Genomic DNA, 12,360 nt, shown 5'->3' with positions numbered 1-12,360 from the left:
ACTCCACACAGACAACACCTGAGGTCAAGATCGAACCTGGATCTCTGGCATTGTGAAGCAGCAGTTCTACCAGTTGTGCCACTGTGCCACCCATACAGTGGCACAACTGGTATTCACACACCAAGTTTGAAGTGTGTGCACTGGCACAGATAAAGCCTGTTTTAAGTTAATTCCTTATATCAAAGAGATGTAGATACAAGGAACTGCAGTTGCTGGTTTAAAAAAAAAGGCACAAAGTGCTTGAGTAGTTCAGTGGGTCAGGCAGCATCTCTGAGAACATGGATAGGTGATGTTTCAGATCGGGACCCTTCTTCAGACTGATGGTAGTGTCACTTGGCTGGCTTTGTTCCACCACCATCTCTCTTCCAGCTTCCTCCCCCCATTACAATCAGTCTGAAGAAGGGTCCTGACCCAAAATGTCACCTGTCCATGTTCTCCAGAGATGCTGCCTGGCCCGCTGCGATACTGGAGCACTTTGTACCTTTTCTTATAACAGTTTGGTTTTAAGAAAGTAGCAGACACATTTCTAGATCTGCCAGGACACCAAGGTCTCGTTGCACTTCCCCTTTACCGAATCTGACACCATTGAGATAATAATCTGACTCCTTGTTTTTGCCGCCAAAGTGGATAACCTCACATTTATCTACATGATACTGCATCTGCCATGCATCTGCCCACTCACTCAACCTGTCCAAGTCACCCTGCAACCTCCTAACATCCTCTTTGCAGTTTACACTGCCACCCAACTTTGTCATCTGCAAACTTGCTAGTGTTACATCTAATTCCATCATCCAAATCATTAATATATATTGTAAATAGTTGCGGCCTCAGCACCGAGCCTTGCGGCACTCCGCTCGCCACTGCCTGCCATTCTGAAAAGGACCCGTTCATTCCTACTCTTTGCTTCCTGTCTGCCAACCAATTCTCTATCCATGTCAATGCTGGAGTAACTCAAGGGGTCAGGCCGCATCGATGGAGAAAATGGATAGGTGATGTTTCAGGTTTCACTCTCCTTCAGGCAATAATATCTGGAAATCTTTATTCCAGTTGGGGTGAATGTTGAACAAATTTGGTGAGAATATTTATCTTGTCTCCTGGCATCGGGAGCAGCCCCTGCCATTATTATGCCAATCTCAAATCCTCCATTATCCTGTTGATTCAAATAGGATTCAAGCCATAGAGGCTCAGTGCATGGATGAGCACTTTGCAATTGACTTGGAAAGTGCACAAGACTGCAGCCAACCACTTTGACCCTGCTTGTATGCACAGTAACACCACGTTTACAATAACCAACATAGCCAGTGACTGGGACTTGTCACAAGGTCCAAAACTCCCATACTATTTCACCCGTGATTCAGTATTCTGCGATTGGTAAAGTCAATTTACACAGCAACTGGATTAATGACCAGTTAATCTGCTTTTTGACAGGGTGTTTCCAGGGAAGCATCTAAGCCAAGACTGCAGGAGTACTACCCATTTCCCCTCTGTCCAATGCTATGGCATCTTTAAATTAGTGGAAGGGGTGCTCTTCCCAACATGGTGTCTCTTGGCAATTCAACACTCCCCTAGAGCTGAGCTGGGGGAATGTTCAAACAGAGTACTCCAACAGCATCTGCCAAACCTACAAGCTAGTGAGGACGAAGACAACAGGTGCATGGCAACATGCAGATCCTCTGTAAGTCACACACCATCCTGTCTTGGAAATATATCATCCAATGGATCTAAATCTTCGTACTCCTCACTCAACAGCATTATGAGAGCACCATCTCGGGGGCAATTATGGCCAGGCAATAAATTGTGACCTTCCCAGCGATCTCCAGATCCCATAGTCAAACTTTGTTCTAGATTTTTGCTGCTTTGCATGACAATAAGATCAATTCCATTGTCTTTCAGTGCTCAACTCACCAAGATAAGCTTTGCTTAGTTTAGAGATACAGCATGAAAACAGGCTCTTCGCCCCCCCCCCACCCCCCACCCCTCCGAGTCCACGCCGACCAACAATCGGCTAGTTCTATCCTACACATTCGGGACAATTTACAGAAACCAACTAACCCACAAACCTGCACGTCTTTGGAATGTGGGAGGAAACTGGAGCACCCGGAGAAAACCCACGCGGCCACAGGGAGAATGTACAAATCCCATACAGACAGCACCCGTCGTCAGGATCGAACCCGAGTTTCTGGCACCGTAAGGCAGCAACTCTACTGCTGCACCACCATGCTGCTCTATTCCACGAACGCAGTCCCCCGCTACCACAAACTTTGCAGTCACGTATCCCGCATTAGAGGACATCACAGGTGTCAGCACACCCGCGGGGTGCAATGGGATAACCTGGTCCTGGGAGAATCGCCTTCTTGATCACGGTCTCCCCACTGCCAGGTAAGTATCTTTAACCTCATAAACCTTAACAAAGCAATCCCTGCAACCTGCAACTGTTCGATATCCATTCTCCCTGAACTCAGTATTATACACTGGTTCACTGCCTCTTGCTTCCACCGTTGATCTGCCAGTCATTACATGTGTATTGTAGCAATTTTGTCATGATCCACTCTGTCCCCTTTCAAAACATTAGACCATGAGTCCCAGTGCTGTCTCTCCCTCTCTCCTGCTCAGTGATATTTTAGATTGTTTTAGATTTTAGAGATACAGCGCGGAAACAGGCCCTTCGGCCCACCGAGTCCACGCTGCCCAGCGATCCCCGCACATTAACACTACCCTACACACACTAGGGACACTTTTTTAAAAACATTTATCCAGTCAATTAACCTACAAACCTGTACGTCTTTGGAGTGTGGGAGGAAACCGAAGATCTCGGAGAAAACCCACGCAGGTCACGGGGAGAACGTACAAACTCCGTACAGACGGCCCCCGTAGTCAGGATCGAACCTGAGTCTCCGGCGCTGCATTCGCTGTAAGGCAGCAACTCTACCGCTGCGCCACCGTGCCGCCCTATTGCTATTGTTCATTAAATACTGGATATCCTTTCATGTAACTAGACATAAGAAAAAGGTAGAGGCATGAAATTAAGGGTTAATAGTATTTTGCTCTTTTTATTTTTCATTACTCTGGAGATCTGGCGCATAACTATCACAGTTAGTGGAGGGTACAGGTGGGCAGGAAAACACACCTCATCACCCTCCATGACGATAATCCTGACTAATGTTGGCGGAGAACAAATGTCGGCTGTGAGACTGGAGAGGAATCTTTAACCTTCCTGTACAGCTGCAGGTTATTCACATCCACCTGAAAGGTATTCAGTTGCACCTCTCATCTGACAGATTGCCAACAAGCACCATATGAAATCTAGCCTGGATTTCCTTCCTTCCTCCCCCCCCCCCCAGACTGAGACACAGGCGACAGTGGCTCAGGTTAAGAGCATTTTCCTCTCTTTATTTCTCATCGCTAGCAATATGGAGGCAGGGGTGAGGAAAGTAGAAGGGATAAGGAATCCGACCCTGACAAGACTCAAGGAGTTCAAGCCATCTCAGAGTGGATTCCCTCTATCGTTGCGGCTGCAACCTTCGAGCTTTGCCTTCCACCTTGTCTGAGCACAGTTGGTGCGAGTGAGGTGAATGCACGGCCGATGACATGCACAAACAGACCCCCACTGCAGTGTGGCAGTCAATGTCCTTCACCAGCCTGTCAGCAACTCACATGGACTGGTAATGGACACACGGAGCAGAGAACCAGAAACATAAATCTTCACAGAACCATTTCATCAGTATCAATTATGCCCCATACACTGTTGATAAGCTGACACATTAGACTATGAACCTCCCAACAGTACAGATAATCAGATGTAGATCTTTTGCCCATTGTTTATTCGACCATTCACACAGCCAGGCATCAACTTACAAGTAAATCAGAACCAGGCCACTCTCCGGGAATCAAAATCCTTGTTTCCTTGCTGCCTTCACCTCTCAGATTGTTTAGTGTTTCTTTGTAAGCAGCAGTCCTGATGCTGCCTCCAGTAGCGTGGTTATTGATAGCCGAGTTATTCAATCGCCCTCAGGTTAATGGCCGTCTCTGCTGATATTAATGAGAGGGTGTGGGACAGGATAGGGCGTCATTAACCCAAGGTTGATGATGCTGGCATCAAATCTATTGTCCCATCATCCTTAATAACTTTCTCTGAAAGAGAGCATTCTCAATTTGAATTTGAACGTATAATATTTATATTAATCATTCATTCCTGGTTCCTGTTAAAAGGTGGTTGATGTGAAATTAAAAAAGTTGCTATGTAGTGTTTTCAACATCTCAAGGCACACCGTTGAGAAAATAAAATAAAATAGGTGGGAGGAGAGAAGCAAAAGAAATGGTGAAGCTCCATTTCTTCATCGTTGAATGGTGAGGGATGGGGAATTAGGAGGTTTTGGAAAGAGAACAAGCAGATAATGGGAAGTGTTGGAGTGGGTGGGAGTGGATAATGGGGAGAGCTGCCAGAGGTTTGGCTAAAGACTGCATCACCATTAGAGCATCAGAGGGGGAGAAAAGGATAAACAATAGACCCAATTCACTAAAAAAAGAGATCATATGTTGCCATTGGAAAAGTGCAGGCAGCCACAACAGATGTAAGAAATGTGAAGTCAGCTCCGAGGAATAGAACTCAGCCTAATGTAGACAGAATAGACAGTCCAATGTAGAAATATTGGCCTGCACAAGTTATTGCAAACCAAAACAGAAGACCTGATCACACAGAAGGTTGCTACACCATCCATTCACTTTGCAAGTAGTGCTTAAAACCAGCTCTGATACTTTGCCAAGTTATTATGGATTTGCAGGAAATGGCTTGCTGCAATTACAAAACAGTTCAGAGACAGTAAGTCCAAACATAATTCTCTGCAAGTGGTCAGTTTCAGAAGAGTTCTCAGTGGCGTGTCCCAGGCTGAGATCACCTGTTTAGAAATGCCATAATAGTCAACGTGGTGTTAGGCAGGCCCGGCCACGTGGGTCAGGAATTGCTTTGAATGTTGGATATTACTGAGAATTACATTAATTTCAGGGTCTGAAGGTTTAATCTGGAATTTGTTGCAGTGGTTTGGGTGCAGGGTGGGGAGATGACCAGCATTGGTGGAAGGGCTGGGGTTGAGAGCGAGGTGGGGGGAGGGAGTACGGGTTATTAAAGAAGATCATAAGCTCAGGAGTGCAGGCAATAATTTGGGTTGGTGGTGGTTGTGGCTGTCCAGTGCCTTGGGAAGTTGGGGGTTGGGGTGAAGCCAAGAATGAGGATGGCCCAATAAAGAGCACCTGGCAGTGTGGAAACGTCCAAAGGTGGTTATTCTCGGGGCAATGCGAGTACGGTTTTACTTCAATGTCTCAAAAAGAGCATTGTACTAAGCGTGTCACCGTGAATTTTCTTTTGTTTAACTTGGAACAAAAACTTGCATCTTTATTGGGCAGGGGGGAGCTCTATAAAATCAACCGCGTAAGAATTGCTGTATTTAGATCCATTTAGCAGGCTTTGGTTAAGTTACAGAAACTGCACCAGATGGTGCAATAACAGAGTAATTTGCAGGGCGATTCATTACAGCATTGCATCTGGGATGGACTAACAGAACACTTTGATGGAACAGTGACATTGCATGTGATCTGAAACTAAAACTAACGCAGCGTTGAATCTTTCCTCCTTGCAGTTTAGACCTATCAACGCTGAAGGAGAGGTAATATATTACTGGGTAAAAAGAGTTTGTGACTGTGAAGCAAACTGCAGTTGTTAATATCCCCTTTCACTAGCTGCCCTTCCTGAATAGCCCAGGTCATGGGTTTAGGAGGTGCTGTTGGAGTAGCCTCAGTGAATACCTGCAGTGCATTTTGTGAATAGTACAGAGTCAGAGTTATACAGCATGGAAACAGGCCCTTCGGCCCATCTTGCCCAACATGTCCCAACTACGCTTGTCCCACTTGCCTGCATTTGAGTCCTATCCGTGTACCTGTCTAATTGTTTCTTAAACGTTGCGATAGTTCCTGCCTCAACTACCCATTGCATGAAAAAGTTACCCGTCAGATTCCTATAAAATCTTTTCCCCTTCACCTTAAATCTATGTCTTCTGGTTCTCAATTCCCCTACTCTGGGCATGCGTCTACCCGATCTATTCCTCTCATGATTTTATACACCTCTGTAAGATTACCCTTCATCCTCCTGCACTCCAAGGAATAGAGACCCAGCCTGCTCAACCTCTCCCTATAATTCGGACCCTCAAGTCCTGGCAACTTCCTCACAAATCTTCGCTGTACCCTTTCCAACTGGACAACATCTTTCCTGTAACATGCTGCCCAGAACTGAACACAATATTCTAAATGCGGCCTCAACAATGTCTTATACAAATGCAACATGACCTCACAACGTCTATGCTTGGTGTTAATATTTCCCTTTCACCAGCTGCCCTTCGCATTCTGAGTAGCTGAGATCATGGGGTTAGGAAGTGCTGCTGGAGTAGCCTCAGTGAATAGCTGCATTGCATTTTGTGAATAGTACATTAGTGCATTGATATATGCTGGTGCTGGGAAATTAAATATTTAAGGTGGTCCATTGGGTGTCAAACAAATGGTCTGTTTTGTGCCGGAAGTGTGAAGTTCCCTGAGAATTGGATCTGTGCTCTTTCAGTAGCGGAAGTAATCTACTATGCTCTAACTTGTAAAGGAAAGTCTTCAGGCTGTTGGGAGAAGATCTGATGAAGACATGAATGGTTAATGCTATTTCTCTCTCCACAAATGCTGCCTGGCCTGCTGAGTTTCCAGTATTTTCTGATATATTTCAGATTTCCAGCCACTACACAATTTTTTAACGTTTTTTATTCAGTGTTTGACCTGCTCTTGTAATTGTGTGGTGCAGATGTTATTTTCCACTTATCAGCCTGTGCCTGAATGTTGTCCAGATCGTGACTGCTTCATTTACTGAAGAGCTGTGATTGGAATTGAAGATTTTGCAATCATGAAAGAACATCTTTTGTAACCTTTTGATGGAAGTAAGGTTACTGATGAAGCTGCTGAAGCTGAATGGACCCAAAGAACCCCTGCAGTGATATTCTGGAAACGAGATGATTGATCATTGGCATCCACAATCATCTCCCATTGTGAGTTTGAGTGTTTTCCCTTGAAACCCATTCACCAGTTTTATCAGAGCACCTTGATGCCACACTCAGTCAAGTGCAGCCTTGACACAGAGGCTGGGAATCACCCGGTAATTCTGTCCCTACCAAGGCTAACACAAGGTCTGGAGACAAATGGGGTCCTGGTGAAACCCAAAATGGCCACGTTATTGTTGAGTAAGTGCCACTTCATAATATTGTTCACAACATCCCCAAGACTCTGCTGTTGACTGAGAAAAGACTGGCTGTAACTATTCAGAGGATAGACACAAAGCGCTGGAGTAACTCAGTGGCTCAGGCAGCATCTCTGGAGAAAAAAAAGATGGGTGACATTTCAGGTTGGAACCCTTCTTTATCCAGGTTTGATTTATCCACCTTGTGAACAAGCCATTCCTGGGCAACTCTCCACATTGCCAGGGTTATAACTGCATTGCAACAGCTTGGTTGCGAGCGCAGCTAGTTCAAGAGCACAGGTCCTCAGAACTATAGCTGAAATGTTGGCTGGTTCCATAACGGCATTACCGGCACGGTGGTGCTGTTAAATCAAATTCTTTACCTTCAGTCTGAATAATCACACGTGATACTAGTGTGTTGTGTCTAGAGATCTTCTCGGGAAGAACCCCATGGTGGAATAAATCTGATGTGCTAATCCAGTATCACGTGTGATTATTCAGACTGAAGGTAAAGAATTTGATTTAACAGCACCACCGTGCTGTGTGATTATTCAGACTGAAGGTAAAGAATTTGATTTAACAGTGCAGTGGTAGAGGTGCTGCCTTACAGCGAATGCATTTATTCACAAAATGCTGGAGTAACTCAGCAGGTCAGGCAGCATCTCGGGCGAGAAGGAATGGGTGACGTTTCGGGTCGAGACCCTTCTTCAGACTGATGTCAGGGGGGCGGGACAAAGGAAGGATATAGGTGGAGACAGGAAGATAGAGGGAGATCTGGGAAGGAGGAGGGGAAGGGAGGGACAGAGGAGCTATCTAAAGTTGGAGAAGTCGACGTTCATACCACCGGGCTGCAAACTGCCCAGGCGAAATATGAGGTGCTGCTCCTCCAACTTCCGGCGGGCCTCACTATGGCACTGGAGGAGGCCCATGACAGAAAGGTCAGACTGGGAATGGGAGGGGGAGTTAAAGTGCTCGGCCACCGGGAGATCAGTTTTGTTAATGCGGACCGAGCGCAGGTGTTCAGCGAAGCGATCGCCGAGCCTGCGCTTGGTTTGGCCGATGTAAATAAGTTGACATCTAGAGCAGCGGATGCAATAGATGAGGTTGGAGGAGGTGCAGGTGAACCTTTGTCTCACCTGGAAAGACTGTTTGGGTCCTTGGATGGAGTTGAGGGGGGAGGTAAAGGGACAGGTGTTGCATCTCGTGCGGTTGCAGAGGAAAGTGCCCGGGGTTGGGGTGGTTTGGGTAGGAAGGGACGAGTGGACCAGGGTATTACGGAGGGAACGGCCTCTGCAGAATGCAGAGAGGGGAGGGGATGGGAAGATATGGCCAGTGGTGGGGTCCCGTTGTAAGTGACGGAAATGTTGGTGGATGATATGTTGAATGATGATATGATGATATGTTACAGCGAATGCAGCCGGGTTCGAGCTCGACTACGGGTGCTGTCTGTACAGAGTTTGTACGTTCTCCCCTTGACTTATGCGGGTTTTCTCCAAGATCTTCGGTTTCCTCCCACACTCCAAGGATGTACAGGTTTGTAGGTCAATTGACTTGGTATAAATGTAAATTGTCCCTAGTGGGTGTAGGATAGTGTTGATCCACGATAGCGGGGATCGCTGGGTGACGAGGCCCCGGTGGGCCGAAGGGCCTGTTTCCGCCCTGTATCTCTGAACTAATCTGAATTAAACCTTTGCTTTATCTCAGCCTTTTCCTCGATTCACATGGAGTGAATCGAATTGCTTATAGACTGGCTTTTGTGATGGTGGGAACATGAGGAGGTGCTCTATTTAATGAAAGTGGTCTCCTATGTATGGCAACAGTGCTGATAATCAATAGTAAAGCGAGGATCAATTGACTGGTTTAAGATAATTATATGGTCCACTCGATCAGGGATTGAACCTGTTTACATCAAACACTAGTTATAGTTGGTGTCTGTCATTTCCACCTCAGCAGGAGTAGAGGAAGATTAATAGACTGCTTGGAAACAAACGGTCAGTTGGAGATTTTCTCCTCGTCCCACTTTCTTTTCTCCCCCCCCCCCCCCCCTCCCCTCCCCTCTCTCTCGCAGGCCAACTCATGGGTGGAATCTGGATCCACAATTGCCTGGATTGCCCAGATTGTGAAGTCACCAGCCGACCTCTGAGAGCCTCTTTTATTGCCCACCAAAAATCTCCCCCCAGTGTTTGTAACACAAAAGCCAAAACCCTGACATTACTCCCACCAGCCTCACTACTCTAACAGGGAGCTGAGAAGTTAATGTGGTGGTCAATGAATGTGGTGAATGTGTGGAATTCTTTACCACCGAAGGCTGTGGAGGCCTTCAATGGATATTTGTAAGGCAGAGACAGGTAGATTCTTGATTAGTACGGGTGTCAAGGTTCTGGGGAGAAGGCAGTAGAATGGGGTTAAGAGGGTGAAATAGATCAGCCATGATTGAATGGTGGAGTAGACTTGGCCTAATTCTTTTCCTATCACTTATGACCTTATGACGACCTTAATTGCAGTATCCTCTGACTGAGATCATTAACCCAGCACAGCTCAGGAGGCAGTGTTTGTATTTTGGTATATAAACCAAAGAGCCTTTGCTGTGCAAGTCATCAACGGCAGATTTTTGACCATAAAATACAATCACAAGTCTAAATCTGTGGATGATAGAAAACTATACATGAGGCTGTGACCTTTTTGTAGAAGACAAAGGTCACCCTGGAATTTGATTGAAAGTTCTGTTTGTGGAAAATTGACTAAATATTCCAATAGGCTATTCTAAATTTGGAACAGATTGCTGCTTTGTTCAAACTGTTGGTTGCGAGCTGGTGTGTGTCACTTATTTGGTCATGATGATCAGCAGAGGTCTTTAATGAGTCTTTTAAATACAATCAACGTTTCTGACCATCTATCTTTATTAAATAAATACATCATCCATCTATCACGCTAGGATATGATGCGCATACAGAATTAGAGTCAGGGTTGCATCTGGCTAACTCCAATATGTGCAGAAAGCAGCCACAAATTAAAGAGAGTGCCAGTTAATTAAGAATTGTTAAACCTTAAATGCATAGCTTTAAGAAGAAAAAAAGAGCAGAGTTCGATTTCAAGATTCTGTTTCCTTCAGCTTTGTGCAATCGGAAATCAATCTTTCCCAAAATGAAATACGATAGTGCCCTTTTCCAGGTCATTTCATATCTTTCCAGAGGTGTAACCTGGAACTTGCAAGACTAAATCACTATTGAGCTCCCAATGTGATTTCCTCGTCAGTTGCATCTGGCACCATATTGTTTTTCCAAGGTCCTTCTGAAACTTTGCAGGGAAAGGCTATACATTTGGCACACCTGAGGCAACCATATTTCATTACACAGCACTGGACTGAAACCCTTGTAAGGTAACCCCCACAACTGGAGTACTGGGCATAACTTTGTTCTCCTTGCCTAAAGGTGTGCGTGATATTGAGGGAATATTCACCAGGCTGATGGATGTGTCAAAGATCATTAGTGATAGGAGCCGTTTTAGGCCATGTCATAATGTCATAAGTGATTGGAGCAGAATTAGGCCATTCAGCCCATCAAGTCTACTCCGCCATTCAATAATGGTTGATCTATCTCTCACTCCTAATCCAATTCTCCTGCCTTCTCCCCATAACCCCTGACACCCGTACTAATCAAGAACCTATCTATCTCTACCTTAAAAAATATCCAGTGACTTGGCTTCCACAGCCTTCTGTGGCTAATAATTCCACAGATTCACCACCCTCTGACTAAAGAAATTCCTCCTCATCTCCTTTCTAAAGGAATGTTCTTCAATTCTGAGGCTATGACCGCTGGTCCTAGACTCTCCCACTAGTGGTATCATCCTCTCCACATCCACTCGATCCAAGCCTTTCACTCTTCGGTAAGTTTCAATGAGGTCCCACCTCATCCTTCTAAAGTCCAGCGCGTACAGGCCCAGTGCCGTCAAACTCTCATCATATGTTAATCCACACATTCCTGGGATCATTCTGGTAAACCTCCTCTGGACCCCCTCCAGAGCCAGCGCATCCTTCCTTGGATATGGGGCCCAAAATTGCTCACAATTTTGTGAGACAAGGGGAAACTGAATACGATTTATTCACAAAATGCTGGAGTAACTCAGCAGGTCAGGCAGCATCTCGGGAGAGAAGGAATGGGTGACGTTTCGGGTCGAGACCCTTCTAAACTGAATACGCTGAGTTTCAATTCTTTATAGTTTAGGTGGAGGGGGGGGGGGGGGCTGACTGGGACAGAACATTTTAAAGAGCTTGTCGGAGTAGACATGGGGAAGGGGTTTCCCTGGATGAGGAGACATGAACTAGAGTCCCAGAGGCAAAATAAGTTGGTGATCATTTAGGGCTAAAATATGAAGGCATTTCTTCATGCCGAGACCAGTGAATCTTCAAAATTCTGTCCTAGAGAGAGGCGTGGAGACTCAGCCATTAATTACATTCAGTATAAAAATGGATAGATCTTTGGATATTAAAGGAATCAGGGGAAATGGGAACACGACGGGAAAATGATGTTTGAGGAAGAACATCTGCCATGATCTTATTAAAATGCACTGTAGGCTTGAGGGGCAAAATCATCCACTCCTGAACCTAGTTCTTACATTCTTAAGTTCAGTTCCCTGCTCCCTTCTGCAAGGAACTATTCCCCATCCTCCATTCGAAGACTCAGGGCCCTTTCCTATACTCTGCACCCACCCCTCCTACAACTCAAAGACCTCTCCAATCCTCCCCACTCCCTGAAGCTCCTCAGGTCCTGGACCCCTGATTACCAGTGGCTAATTCTCTTCCTCTGCCACACTCCATCCCCCGAGGTCTACAATGGAAACATTGATCTGCACCATACCTGGCCACTTAACTTACTGCTGAACTTCATGGAGTCATACAGCTCAAAAACAGGACCTTCCCATCACATCCATCAAACATCCATCTACACTATTTACCACCTCTTGGCCAATAACATTTATGCCTTGGCAATTTATGTGCATGTCTTGATACTTCGTAAATGTTGTGTGCATCTGCCTCCATCCCTCATTCCGGCAATATGATTCAGATTCCAGCCCTCTTAGTGTAGAGGTTCAACCTCAGT

At 45.7% G+C, this 12,360-nt stretch overlaps 1 non-coding gene across 1 annotated transcript; it reads right to left on the bottom strand.

Annotated features, from left to right (window-relative positions):
• Positions 1 to 2,226: 2,226 nt before the first annotated feature.
• Positions 2,227 to 2,387, bottom strand: LOC144591764 (U1 spliceosomal RNA). Its single transcript, XR_013547011.1, has one exon. It is a non-coding gene; the product is annotated as a U1 spliceosomal RNA (small nuclear RNA).
• Positions 2,388 to 12,360: the final 9,973 nt, after the last annotated feature.

Source organism: Rhinoraja longicauda, unplaced genomic scaffold, assembly GCF_053455715.1.
Source record: "Rhinoraja longicauda isolate Sanriku21f unplaced genomic scaffold, sRhiLon1.1 Scf001805, whole genome shotgun sequence".
NCBI lineage: Eukaryota > Metazoa > Chordata > Chondrichthyes > Rajiformes > Arhynchobatidae > Rhinoraja > Rhinoraja longicauda.
Note: the sequence above shows the minus strand (reverse complement) of the source record. Positions and strands in the feature narration are given on the sequence as shown.